Source organism: Artibeus jamaicensis, unplaced genomic scaffold (genome assembly GCF_021234435.1).
Source record: "Artibeus jamaicensis isolate MK-2021 breed Jamaican fruit bat unplaced genomic scaffold, CSHL_Jam_final scaffold_1283, whole genome shotgun sequence".
Lineage (NCBI taxonomy): Eukaryota > Metazoa > Chordata > Mammalia > Chiroptera > Phyllostomidae > Artibeus > Artibeus jamaicensis.
The window spans coordinates 8,223,792-8,239,213 of record NW_026522028.1 but is presented as its reverse complement, the minus strand read 5'-3'; positions in this window follow the sequence as shown (position 1 = coordinate 8,239,213).

The window sequence follows — 15,422 nt, the reverse complement described above, 5'->3', positions numbered from 1 at the left end:
ATTCAGTGGCTTTTAGAACATTCACAGAGTTGTAAAACCATCACCTCAACACATTTTGGAACATTTTCATCACTTTCAAAAGAAATCTTGCACCAATTAGCAGCCATTCCCCATTGTCCCCATCCTCGATCTCTGGGATCGCACTAATCTACTTGTTCTCTCTACAGATTTGCCTAATCTGAACTTTTCATAGAAATGGAATGATACCATTTGTGGCTTTTTGCATTTGGCCGCTTTACCTTAGCATAATGTTTTTGAAATTCAGCTATGTTATAGTTCTGCAGTCATTGTTATGTGGCTAAATAATATTCCGTGTTATGGATATATTCATTTTGTTTACCCATTCATCTGCTGTTAGACATTTGGGTTATTTTCACTTTTTGGTCACTGTGAATAATGCCACTATGAAATTCATTTACAAGGATTTGTGTGGGCAGAAATATTCATTTCCCCTGGGCATATGCCTAGGAGTTGAATTGCTGGGTCATATGGTAACTTTATTTTGGTTGAGTAAATTCTAATAATCTGTGCTTAAATTCACCAATTCCACCCTCTGTAATCTCTGCTCTACTAATGAGCCCATCCACTGAGTTTTTCATTTTGGTTTATTATATCTTTCAGTTCTAAGATTTTAATTTGGTTCTTTATAATAAATTGTATTTCTTTATTGATACTTCCTATTTTTCCTTTGTTTTAAAAGAAACTTTCATTGCTTGTTTATACCTTTGTTTGATGGCTGGTTTAAAGTAATTTTTGGAGTGAAAGAAGCAAGAAACAGTAAGACAAGTACTGTATGATCTCACACTGTGGAAATCTAAGAACCAGAGAGTGACATGGTGTTTGCCAGGGACTGAGGAATGGGGACAATGGGAGATGTTGGTCAGAGGGTACAAGCTTCCCTTTAGATACAGGGGTATTAGACTAATTTTCACCGGGGGCCACATCAGCCTCATGGTTGCCTTCAAAGGGCCAAATGTAACTTTAGCACTGTATAAATGTAACTATTCCTTAACAGTTAAGTGAGAGCTCACCACTGCCACCGGGTAGAAAGAAAATTCTGAGCCAGATAAAACAAGGTGGAGGGCAGGATTCTGCCTACGGGCCTTGTGTTCGCCACCTGTGATGAATGGATATGACTGTGTTCCAATAAGACCATACCTTCTGTGGTTCTGATGCATAACATGGTGACTGTAGTCAACAATACTATATTGTATATTTGAAATTTACTAAGAGAGTAAATATTAAGTATTCTTATCACACACACACACACACACACACACACACACACACAAAATAGCTATAAAATCCTCCAGTTCCAAGATCTGATTCATCTTGTTGTTATCAGTTAGCTGTCTTTTCTTTTTTCATGCATGCTGTGGTTTTCCTGGTTCTTGGTATCATAAGTGATTTTTCTCTTCTTTGGGGAGTATTACATTAAGAGAGTGGATCTTATTTAACCTCCCCTTTTTAGCAGGCAGTCCTCTGTTCAAGTTTAGAGTAAGGGCAGTTTGCTTTGTATGTTTTGCCCCTACTGGGTTCCACCAACCATTCTGAGCAGCAACACACAGCGCATCATTGCAAATAAGTGGAATAAAGGTTTAGCTCCCCTCTTGGTCCTGTTGACATTCTCCTGGTGAAAGTGGGGCACCAACTCCCACCACATTACGTCTGCATGGAGGCGAAAGCTCATCTTCCCACCAAGCCCTGCTAACACCAGTAAAGGAGAAGGTTGGTTTACGCAGACCACATTGTTGCTGCAGGGTGGGTGCAGAAGTTTACTCCCTCCCGTGGACCCCTCTGACACCAGGAAAGCAAAGGGGAGGAAACAGACTGCCAACTATTCCCACCGCCTATAGCCTCATGGATGCTAGGTGGGGGCGGAGGCTCCACCTGCTGCTAATTCCCACTGACACCACCTGACCGGGGAATCAGTGCACCACCTTCTACCACCGGGCAGAGGGTGGAAGACCAGGTTCCTGCTCAGCCTTATTAACACTCTGTCCATTGAAGAATCAGACTATACACTGGTCTCACTGGGTTGGAGGCAGAAGATCAGCTGCCCTGAACAACCTGTTTGCTTCACTCAGCAAGAGAGTTAAGGGAGCTGCCTGCTTCTACCAGGTAAGACATGGAAGATACGCTTTCCATTCAGAAAGCCAAGTCCCTGCCTAGCCCCACCCCAGGAGGAAAGAAGGAATTATACGGTGCCACCACATGCTTTTACAGGGCCAGGCAGAGGCACGGAGAACCAATTTCCAGCTCAGCCACCATTGAAATCCTAGAGGCGAGAGGCATTTTTTTCCATTGATGCCAAAATACAGGGTCCAGCACAAATAATACCCTTGTTTTATTACAAAATCTTTTATTACAAAATCATAAGCATGTGATTCTGTAACATAACAATATCATACTCAAGCACACCATATAACATTTTAGGTGAAATGTTCAAGTTAAAACTATAAATTGTTACGCCCGTATTATCACCCTACCAACCACACTCAAGCAAGCATTACTTCTGCCAGACTCTGTATTTTTTGCATTGCTAAACTACTCTTTTCCTAGCCCTCAAGTGTCAAGGTCCCTGCACAGCCCATCTTTTTCTTTCTGCTTTTCAGAGTCTTCTTATGCTTTTTTGTTATGTTATACCCAGGAATTTCAGAAAATATGTATGATCTGCAATGCAAGTGATATGTCAACTTTCATCATTTGAATTTTTATTCCAGATAACCGTTTTCAGCCCTCTTAACAATCAAGTTGACAGTAAAGAGCCCATGCGTGTGGGTAAAAATTGACACAAAAGGTCAGCATTGCTGAAATTTTCCCTGGGAAATCTCCTAAGAATATCAAAGCACTTCTCCCCCTCTCTCCTCTCCACCATCTTCTAAACATTTGTAATGCCTGTAAGAACTGATTTGGTGGAGCCTTTTAGAAAGTGTATAGTCAGCTACAAATGATTCCATGAACTAGGAAAGAAAAAATAAAGAAAAACCCTCAGAGTCCATTCAGCCAGTGAAATGGGTAAATTTTACTGGAAAAAAAGAGAAAGAGGAATCATGCAGCTAACTTCAAAGTATTAATAAATGAAGAAAACTCTGTATTGCAAAAATGATAAAGGTTTGCAAATGAAAAACACATCCATTTAGAAAGAAACAAAAGGAAATCCCTCCACACTGCAGTTGGAAGTGTCAAAATCATTCTCACAGAAAATGAAAGCATCTTGGAAAGGCACAAAAATAATAGAGTGTGGAACCAGTCATCTGATTCTCTGCATACCTCTATTGGCTTTAGGGCCAAGACAGCAGCAGACATATTAATCTTGGGGCTGTCTTTAAACCACGCACCCCATCTGATGTTTCTGGTCTAGGAAACAGAATACACGTAATGCTAAATGTCTGGAGAAAAGGCTGTGAGTTGTCTTCCCCACCTCTCTCCTCGGTCACTATTATAAACAAAGAAACACAATGAAATAAAAATTGATACCAGAGTTGTTTTGATTTCCTTTCTTCATTATCAGTTATGTTGGTTTTTAACTCAGGTACCAGAAGAGCAAGGAGAGATGGAAAGAAGAGGCAGGCCACCCCGGATTGGTAGGTGGCAGGTTTGCTAAAAGGCTTGTTTTGGGTCTCACAAGACACATAGATCTCTGTGCACACCAGCATCATGAAGTTCTATATAGAGGCTGTAACTGGGTGCAGTCACATGTCCAGTCCATGTTGTCTCAACAAAACCTTGCCCGCTCAAGGCTGTGTCCTTGTAACAGGCTCCTGCAGTGGGAATTGTGGGCAGAGCAGACATTCCAAGGGCAGGTGAGTGGGGGGGGAGGAGACTCCAACTGCCCCCGCTCAGCTGCAGGGTCAACTGGTGGTCACATCCTCTCAAAGACCAAATGTAACAACTTTCAGCCCAAGACAGTTCCAGAGCAAGCAATTTCTCACAGAAGGATTTGTGGCTCTCTGGGTTTTTTCTACTTCTCAATGGATTCAATTTAGTGTTCACAAAGATAGCGCTTAAAAATAATATTAATTTTCAGCATGATTACATATATAATACTTCGCATTTCTAAAACTCATAATGCATTCTGTAACAACTCTGCAGCTAGAGCTCATTCCAAAGTTTTCATAAATCCAATAATATTCACAGCAAACAGCTATAAAATATGGGGTTAAAGCAGCAGTTTTAATCTGGTCAGAGAATAATCTCTAACCTTTAATTACTTTAATCCAATTCTTCATCCAAGACATAAACAACTCTTCCATCTAGGTCTAGGGCAAACGTGTCATTTCCCAAAATATATTTCTGTGCACATGACCCTGGTTAGCAAAAAAAGAAGCGGAAAGCAAAAACTACGCGATATCGTTGCTCTGAAAGAAACATCATGCCGCTTGCCGAGTGACATCTTACCAACGCAGTTTATTAAGCAAGTTTGATTGAGTCTTGGTAAACAATGGGGTGAAACTTTAGAAATAGAAGTTTTTGCTAGCTTTAATAATTACTAAAATAAAAAAAAGGGTGAGCAGAAACTTACAGCTTGTAAGAGGGAGGTTTTATGAAAACTTATGATTCTAAAATGATACCTCTGACTCACAGGAATCATTCCAGGCATATAGAGCAAGATGAGGAGGGAACAAAAAAAATATTCTACCACCCAGGAAACATATTAAGAAAAGAAATATGTTTACTCTTAGGAAGAAGGGAAGTAACAGAAGCCCCAGAGGAAGCTAGAGAGGCAGTGTAGATGGGATGAGGGGATTAAAGGGCTGGGAGGTGCAGGTAGGCCTGGATTTGTTTGAAAGGCAGTGAGACCTGGTTAAGCGACTTTACTAAAGGTCCCCTACTGAGTCACTGGCAGCTCCCCTTCCATCCCTCCTATTTTGGGTTTCCTCTTTAGTTCCTCGTCTCTACACAGAAATAGACATTCTATGTGATTTTCTCTCATTGCAAATCTTTTATACTTTAACTCAGAAAGCCATGTTTAGAGGACTGAGTAGGTGGTTGTTTTTAATGTTGAATTTTTCCCCCTTCTTTGGGAAAACTGCCGGTATAGAAAGCTTCCTTGACTCAGTATTGAGAGAAATAAAAGACAAATGTGTTTTTCTACTGAGAAGGTTAAAATGAAAGTTTGCTTTGAAGTTGGGTACTAGAATACATATGACGGAATGCTGTCCTTGGCCTAAAAACTGGCAACTGAGCACTCTTGGCCCAGTCGTAGAGAACGACTATCTAACAGGGTCAAAGTCAGACTGAGGGAATAGGTACTGTTTTCTTTAACTAACTACACCCATGATCAGAAAGGGAGAAGTACCAGAGATTAGAGTAAATTCAAAATCTGGAAACTATGGCCAATAATCATGAAAGGAATGTACATGCATTTCAAAAATTCAAACTGTTGTTATCTATTGACAAAAATGTAATGGGTATTAGTAACCGTTCCTAAGTATTTTTTAACACGCTATTGCTTTGTTCCTGTAATTTTGATAAAATACAATTTGATTTAACAGAAATCTTTCTATCTTTAGAGTGCAACAGTTTAAATGCATCCATCTGGAGTTTGATGTTTGAAACAGTTATTTCTAGAAGTCTCTGTTGATACAGATCAAAACAATTTATAATACAAAACCTGAAAAACTGACAACAAATGCATTGTTGAATTTTCACTCTAGAATTAATTTTGCCTTCAATTTCATATCTTACTGACTTGGTAAAGTCAATAAAGGTTTTTAACACTATATATTTTGTTAATTTTATTTAGTTATTTTTCAAGTACAGTTTTTTGTCTATTTCTCCCATCCCAGCTCCCCCTCCATGTTCCCCACCTGCCTTCAATTTCCTCCCCCTCCAGTCCTCATCCCTGTGTCTTTCATACTTGTTCCTCAAACTCCCTCCCCTTTTTTCCCCTTAAATTCCCTTCCTTCTCCCCTCTGGTCACTGCCCACTTGTTCTCTATTTCAGTGTCTTTGTTTTTATTCTGCTTGCTTGTTTGTTTTGTTGTTTAGCTTCCTATCAAAGGTGAGATCATATGGTATTTGTCCTTCAATGCCTGGCCTATTTCACTCAACATAATGCTTTCCAGTTCCATCCATGTTGTTGCAAAGGGTAGTAGCTCCTTTTTTCTCTCTGCTGCATAGAATTCCGTTGTGTATATGTACCACCATTTTTTGATCCATTCATTTACTGATGGGCACCTAGGTTGCTTCCAGCTCTTGGCTATTGTAAATTGTGCTGCTATGGACATTGTGGTGCATAGGTTCTTTGAAATTGATGTTTTAGGATTCTTGGGGTATAATCCTAGCAGTGGAATTGCTGGGTCAAAAGGCAGGTCGATTTTTATTTTTCTGAGAAAATTCCATACTGTTTTCCATAATGGTTGTACCAGTCTGCAATCCCACCAACAGTGAACTAAGGTCCCCCTTTCCCCACAACCTCTCCAACATTTGTTGTTTGTTGCTTTGTTTATGATAGCCATCCTGACTGGTGTAAAGTGGTATCTCATTGTGGTTTTAATTTGCATCTCTCTGATAGCTAACGATATTGAGCATCTCTTCATGTGTCTCTGGATATTCTGTATGTCCTCTTTGGAGAAGTGTCTGTTCAAGTCCTTTTCCCATTTTTTAATTGGGTTCGATGTCTTCCTAGAATGGAGTCTTGTAAGTTCTTTGTATATTTTGGAGATTAAACCTTTATCTGAGGTATCATTGGCAAATATGTTTTCCCATACAGTTGGTTGTCTTTTTAATTTAATACTGTTTTCTTTAGCCATGCAGAAGCTTTTTATTTTGATGAGATCCCATTTGTTTATTCTTTCCTTTATATTCCTTGCTCTAAGGGACATATTGGTAAAAATGTTGCTGCGTGTAATATCTGAGATTTTCTTGCCAATGTTCTCCTCTAGGACTTTAATGGTGTCACGACTTATATTTAAGTCTTTTATCCACCTTGAATTTATTTTGGTATATGGTGTAAGTCGGTGCTCAGGTTTCAATTTATTGCACATATCTGTCCAGTTCTCCCAGCACCATTTGTTGAAGACTCCATTTTATGTTACTGCCCCTTCGTCAAATATTAATTGACTGTAGAGAGTTGGGTTGATTTCTGGGCTCTCTGTTCTGATCCACTGGTCTATGTGCCTGTTTTTATGCCAGTACCAGGCTGTTTTGATTACAGTGGCTTTGTAATACAGTTTGATATCAGGTATTGTGATCCCTCCTACTTTGTTCTTCTTTCTCAAAAGTGCAGCTGCTATTCGGGGTCATTTGTGGTTCCAGATAAATTTTTGAAGTGTTTGTTCTATGTCTGTGAAATATGCCATTAGTACTTTAATAGGTATTGCATTGAATCTGTATATTGCTTTGGGTAGTATGGACATTTTCATAATGTTAATTCTTCCAATCCATGAACACGGTATATGTTTCCATTTGTTCGTGTCTTTTCTGATTTCTTTCTTCAGGGCTGTGTAGTTTTCTGCATACAGGTCTTTTACCTCCTTGGTTAGGTTTATTTCCAGATATTTTATTTTTCTTTTTGCTATATCGAATGGGATTTTTTCCTTGATTTCTGCTTCTGCTGATTCATTGTTAGTATATAAAAATGCCTTTGATTTTTGGATATTGACTTTGTATCCTGCTGTTTTGCCAAGTTCATTAATTAGTTCGAGCAGGTTTTTGGTAGAGTCTGTACGATTTTCACGTACACTATCATGTTATCTGCAAACAGTGACAGTTTTGTTTCCTCCCTTCCTATTTGGATGCCTTTTATTTCCTTTTCTTGCCTGATCGCTGTGGCCAAAACTTCCAAAACTATATTGAATAGAAGTGGTGAAAGTGGACATCCTTGTCTTGTTACTGATCTTAGTGGAAAAGCTTTTAGTTTTTGCCCATTGAGTATGATATTGGCTGTAGGTCTCCTTTATTATATTGAGGAATGCTCCCTCTATTCCCACTTTGCTGAGTGTTTTTATTCTAAATGGGTGTTGTACCTTATCAAAAGCTTTTTCCACATCTATTGATATGGTCATGTGTTTTTTGTCTTTGCTTTTGTTTATGTGATGTATTACATTTACTGATTTGTGAATATTGAACCATCCTTGCATCTCTGGGATGAATCCCACTTGGTCATGGTGTATAATCTTTTGGATATATTGTTGGATGCAATTTGCCAATATTTTGTTGAGGATTTTAGCATCTATGTTCATCAGCGATATTGGCCTGAAGTTTTCTTTCTTTGTTGTATCTCCATCTGGTTTTGGGATTAGGATGATGCTGGCTTCATAAAAGGAGTTTGGGAGTTTTCCATCCTTTTGGATTTTTTGGAATAGTCTGTGAAGAATAGGGGTTACCTCTTCCTTAAATTTTCTTTCTTTCTTTGTAGAATTCTCCTGTGAAACCATCTGGTCCAGGGCTTTTGTGCGATGAGAGTTTTTTGATTACCGCTTCAATTTCTTTTGCTGTTATTGGTCTATTCAGGTTTTGTACTTCTTTTTCATTGAGTTTTGGGAGATTATATTTTTCTAGAAATGTGTCCATTTCCCCTAGGTTCTCAAATTTCTTGGCATACAGTTCTTCATAGTAATTTTTTACATCCTTTCTATTTCTGTGGTATCAGTTGTAATCTCTCCTGTTTCATTTCTGATTGTGTTTATTTGTGTCTGTTCCCTTCTTTTCTTGATGAGCCTACTTAAAGGCTTGTCTATTTTGTTTATCTTCTCGAAGAACCAACTCCTGGATTCATTGATCCTTAGAATTGTGCTTTTAGTCTCTATGTCATTTAGTTCTGCTCTGATCTTGGTTATTTCCTTCCTTCTACTTGCTTTGGGCTGTTTTTGTTGTTGTTCCTTGAGTTCTTACAGACGTAGAGTAAGGTTGTTTGTTTGAGCTGTTTCTATCTTCTTTAGGTAGGCCTGTATTGCTATAAACTTCCTTCTCAGGACTGCCTTTGCTGTGTCCCATAAGTTTTGGGTTGTTTTGAGATCGTTTTCATTTGTTTCCAGAAACGTTTTGATTTCTTCCCTAATTTCATTCTTGACCCATTCGTTGTTTAATAGCATACCATTCAGTCTCCATGATTTTGGGTGTTTTGGATTTTTTTCCTTTGGGGTTGGTTTCCAGTTTCAGTCCCTTGTGGTCAGAGAAAATGCTTGGTATGATTTCAATATTCTTGAATTTGTTGAGGCTCCTCTTGCGTCCTATCATGTGGTCTATCTTTGAGAATGTTCCGTGTGCATTTGAAAAGAATGTGTATTTAGCTTCTTTGGGATGAAGGGCTCTGTATATATCAGTTAGGTCCATTTAATCAAGGGTTTTGTTTAATGCTGCAATGTCTTTGTTGATATTTTGTTTGGAAGATCTGTCCATTTTTGATAGTGGGGTGTTAAAATCCCCTACTATAGTTGTGTTGCTGTCTATATCTTTCTTGAATTCCTCTAAGATTTTCTTTATATATTTGGGTGCTCCTATGTTGGGTGCATATGTTAGGGCTGGAATTAGATAAAAGTAGCCAAAAGGAACCCGAGGCAGGCTCCAGACTGTCTCAGCAAGGAAGATAGAAAGTACAGAAAGTACAAAGAGTGCTGAACAAGAAAACCACCTTGGGCATGACCTTGTCTTTGCAGAAAAGTATCCATTGTTACAAGCAGAGAACATAGCCATGTGTGTTCTCTCGAGATAGCCAATTGCTAACAGCTACGTCTGCTTCTGTATTCGCTTGCTTTCTCACCCCAATAAAAACCCCAGGCTGTAAGCGCCAGGCGCAACTCTCATCTGCAGCCATTTTGGCACCATGTCCTCGGACACCCCGAGAGTTCGCCCCTGTGCAGGTAAAACTTTGGCCAATAAAGTTCCATCATAAACTCCTGAAGGCTTCCGACATTTGTTGCTCACATTGGGGTATGTTACACGTATATATTTATGATGTTAATGTCTTCTTGGAGGATTCTTCCCTTGAGTATTAGGTAGTGACCTTCTGGGTCTCTCTGTATGGCTCTTTTTTTGAAATCTATTCTGTCTGATATGAGAATTGCTACCCCAGCTTTTTTTTCTTGTCCGTTTGCTTGGAAAACTTGTTTCCAGCCTCTCACTTTTAGTCTGTGATGGTCTTTTGTCCTGAGGTGGGTCTCTTGTAGGCAGCATATGTGAGGGTCATGCTTTCTTATCCATGCAGCTATTCTGTGTCTTTTGATTGGAGCATTTAATCCATTTACATTTAAGGTTATTATTGATAGGTACTTATTTGTTGCCAGTTTTGTACCTGTGTTCTTCTCTGTCTCCCTCTTTTCCTTCCTTTCCTTAAAGCAGTACTTTTAGTATTTCTTGTAGAGCTGGCTTGGTGGCAGCATATTCTTTTAGACTTCTTTTGTCTTGGAAGCTCTTTATTTGGCCTTCTATCTTGATTGAGAGCCTTGCTGGGTAGAGTAGCCTTGGTTGTAGGCCTCTGTTTCTCATTACTTGGAATATTTCTTGCCATTCTCTTCTTGCTTGAAGTGTTTCCATTGAGAAGTCAGTAGCTAACCTTATTGGGGCTCCCTTGTATGTTATTTCTTTTTTCTCCCTTGCTGCCTTTAAGATTCTCTCTTGTCTTGGAATTTTGCCATTTTGATGATGATGTGTCTTGAAGTGGGCCTCCTTGGGTTCCTCTTTATTGGGACTCTCTGTGATTCCTGGATTTGTGTGACTTTTTCTCTCATCAAATTAGGAAAATTTTCTCTCATTACTCTTTCAAATATGTTTTCTATTTCTTCTATACTTCATTTAGCTCAGTGCTGATGTTCTAGAACCAGCTGCACCCCTCCCATCAGAAAGCCCTTCTCCATGTTTCCAGTATTCAAAGGTTTGTTTTATGAGTTTCTCTCTAGTCCCCAAAGTTAGACTAAAATGTGTTTGAAGAAACTGTTTCATGTAATGTTCTTGTATTTCTCTAGCTTTCCTAAATCCAGTAGCAAGCACAGTATTAAGAAAAAATAGTGGGCATCCAATAGCCAATCTCTTGTGCTGGTATGGGATTAAAAAGATAAAGTCTGTCCTTTAAATTCAAACTTTTCAAAGAAATTCACTTTCATTTGAAATCCTTCATAAAGTTAAGTTAGATTTGATAGAGAATGAACCTACTTATTACCTTAATTATACAAGCAGTTCCGTAAGACAATGCAAGCCTCTCAAGCTGAGATAATTTTCATGGATAGATTATATAGCAAGAACTTTATGGATCAGAGCATATTTAACCTATGTGGGATGTAGGGCAAAAAGAGAACAAAAAATATAAATACATTGAGGGGACATATCAAGACAGAAAGGGACAATGGGAAAAATCAACTTTTAAAAAAGTAGAAATAATCTAGATAAAAACAATTAAACTTTAAACCGTACAGCATAAAAATACAAACAAATTAAAATGCATACTATGATTTTAAATTAGAAAATTCTGTATTCTATGCAGTATGAATTTTTCCTATATTCATCCATAAATACAATGTAATCCTAAGTAAATTAACAAGATTCATGGGAGTGCAATATATATTGAATATTTGCTTTATGCCAGATGCTGTATTACTTTCTAGAAAAATACATGAAATTTAGAACATGACAAAATGCTAATTCAATTTATGCAGAATTGATTTTTTCAATAAATGGTATTGGAACAAGTAACTAATGTTTTGAGAAAAATTGCTATATGTTATTCAATTCTTCAAAATAAATTTGAGATATGTCAAAATATAAAAAGTAAAATCCTTACAGAATACCAGAAAAACATTATTTTTTATATTTGCAAATGCATGCATAAACAATTGTAAAATCTTGGAATGGGAAAAGTCTTTCCAATTAAGGTCCAAACCCTAGAAGCCATAAGTGCTCAGATGGATAATGTACTAAATAAAGTTTGTCACATCTCCATGGCACAGAGTAACATCTAAAAACAAAGGATAAGAGAAACAAAAGAATGTAAAAATACAGCAGTGAGCTAAATATAAATTTTCTTAATATAATTTAAATCAGTATGAAAAAAGATAATGCACAGAAAAAAAGGGAAAAAGCAATGTCAGGCATTTCACAGGAAAAAAAAACATAAATTGTCTAGAAAGAAATGAAGAGATGCTTAGCTTAACTTTTCTGTTTTAAATATTCAAATCACAGCAAGAAGTATCATTTAAAAATAATCAAATGAAAATCTTTTAAAACTTTGACAATAACCAAAATTGATGAAGATATAAACACAATAAATTTGATAGAATCATAAATTTATGCTGACTTTTTTGTAGAATAATTTGTAACCATCAGAAATGTAAATGTGCATTCTTTTCATCCAAAAACATTCACCTAAATATTTTATTTGTGTCTTCTTATATTTGCAAGTTACATGTATCAGGATTTATTTCAGATGCTTATTACAGAAAACAAAGCAGAAAAAGGGGGAGGGATTTTGAGGAACAAGTATGAAAGACACAGAGATGAGGACTGTGGCGGGGGGGGGGGGGAATGGGAGGGAGGGGGGAGACCGGGCGGGGAGGTGGGGTGGGATGGGAGAAATAGATAAAAAAAAATGTACTTGAAAAGTAACTAAATAAAATTTAATTAAAAAAAAAGAAAAGAAAACAAAGCAAAGCAAAAAGAGTCATCTAAATAAGACAGAAGTTTATTTCTCTGTCATGTAAAATAAGTTTCAAGGTGGCAATCAAGAATGGTTCTGATCATTAGAGACTCGGGCTCTTAATATTTTTCTACTTTATCATAATTAATATATTTTTTATTTTCAAAGTCATCTTACGGACCAAAATATTTGCTGTGATCCATCCATCACACTTGCTCTTGATTACAAGAAGGAAAGGGGAAAGAAAAAAAACATTGGGTCATCCAACCAAATCAGGTACCTTAAATCCAAATCAGTTAATAGGTTTCCGAATACACTTAATAGAATATTGACCAAGCATTGTTTAGGCAATAAGTTTGCTTTTCTTACACAGGAAGAAGACAAAGAATAGTTGAATCAGAGTTTGTTCAATAGCTCAATGTTGTCATCAAAGTCCTTGGGCTCTTTTAATTGTTCCCACATACTGTTCCTCAGTGTGTCCTCCCTGTTTTTCCATCCCAATTACAAGATGGCTATCCTCACAAGTCAGCAGCCAAAGCAGTGAGGAAGGGAAGGGAGGCGAGTTGTTCCTCTTATCAGTGAGGACTATTTTTTTGCAAAAGACACAGCAACTTTTTTCTCACCTTTTCCCTTCACCAAATAAAAGGCTGGGAAATAGGCTATCTGGGTACTTTGAGTCTTTATCATGGAGGAATGGCAAAACCAGCAAAAAAAGAAAGAGGGAAGTCAAAGTCAGTGGTAGACAGCCAATAGTTTCTGCCACATATGCTGAGAGAAGGAAGAGCTAATAGAAATACTAAATATATGTTAGAGAAAAGGTCATTGTTGATCAATATCTTGGAGGAGAGAGGCTGGGGTTCTATCTAGATTCCAGAGCACAGTGGGGAAGCAGCAGCCCATCTTCCAAAACAAGTTGAGAAAGGAGATGAATGAAGATGTGGGAGTTAGTAGGGGTCAGTGTAAGAAATTTGAGGTAATTTTCACTTGAGATAACTGAGTAGGAAAACAGAGAGAAATTAATTCTCTTTGGGCAAAGTCTGTATAGCAACACTGAATTCTGACCCAAACAAGTTTATGCTATGCAAACTTTTCTTTGGAATTCCATCCTTCCGAGCAAGACTCTATCTACCCTGAAGGCAACTATCAGGCATCCTTCCTTGACCCACGTACAAACAGTGTAGCATTGTAAAATGCACGTCCTCAATAACTGAGTTACCGGGTTGGATATTACTATGACCGAAGAATATACCTAGGAGAAGAACATAAATATCACTCATTTCAGAAAACCTACTTTTCATGTGCTATTATTAAATGAGAAAGGCACACACACACACACCATATTTTGGACTATAAGATGCATTTTCCCCCCAAATTTGGGAGGAAAATGGGGGTGCATCTTATAGTCCAAATGCAGCTTACCTGCTCACAAGGGGGGGGTGGCAGCCTATGTTATTATATTATTAAATATTTTACTGCATTTCTTGCTTCAAAATTTTTTTCCTATTTTTGTCCTCTAAAACCTAAGTGCATCTTCCAGTCCCAAAAATTTGGTATATATATCTTTGACATTACACTATGAATTATATGAGTTGAAAAAAAATATTGGAAGCAGTACAAGTAATTAATTTAGCTATTATCCTCAGAATTTTTCCATTGAAAAATTCTATATAAGTTTTTTCTGCCACCCAGAAAGCTTCTGATATACTTCTCCTTTCATTGGTTTGGTTGGGATCATTAGTATTGAAAGAGTTAATGCCAGATTATACACACCATAATTGTGATATAAAACTGCAAAAAAAAAAACCTATTATAGAATATAATATAGCAAACTAGTCCTGTATTTCAAATACTTGTTAAGAATTGCATATTTAATATTACCTTCCTCTTCTAGAAATAGAATTTATCAGCACAGAAATTTTTAATCTTTAAATAGAAGAGTGGAATTATAATGATTTTTAACATAATAAACAAATGCTTTAAAATCATTCCCTGATGTTTAACATTTCCCCAAAACCATATCATTGTAAGAGGCTTATCTATTTACTATCTATAACAGGCTTTCAGTGTGGAGGTTTACTCTTCGTTTCAATGGTGGTTTTCTTCATAAGGCAAAAAGGATGCAGCTAGAGACTTAAAGTGAAGTAGGTGAGGTTATTTAATTTGTAGGCACTTCATGGGGGCAAAAAAGTGCAAGGGCCCATTTACGTGGATTTAGGATAACATGTCTCTTCTTATAGAGCTGACTTTGGAAATAAACTCGGTAATGCAGGGGTAAAGCTTCTTAGTTAATTTGTAGTCTGACTAATTGTTTCGTGGTGTTATGAGTTCAATGCTTCCACAAGTGGGAATACAGCCAAGTGCTTTTCAGAAACTACTTCTTTACAGCTTTTAGAACATTTATTGTGTGAGGGTCCTTGTGCACTAGTGAACACGATAAAAATAAATTGACATTTGTCATTTTGAAGATGGTCCATGCAAATTGATCACATCAATCCTCTTCCTTTTACTGATAGTGGAAGCCTCATTACTATTGAAAAACTACAGAGATATCAATGATTTTATAAGAAAGATAAGATAGGTGGATATATAATATTTACAACTATATGGTTGCAACAATTCCCATTCCATGTTACATAATTTAATTTGCACCCATTAATAAACAACAATAACTATTATGTTTGTGACATAATGAAATAAATTAGAATAGAAGAAATTTGTGCATTATGAGAATAACAAATGTAGATAAACAGAGTCCTGTAGTTTTCTAATTTGTTGTTATTTCATCATTTCAGAAGCTTATTATTCTCAGTTAGTAAGACTTTAAATTGTTGAGAATTATTATCTTCTTG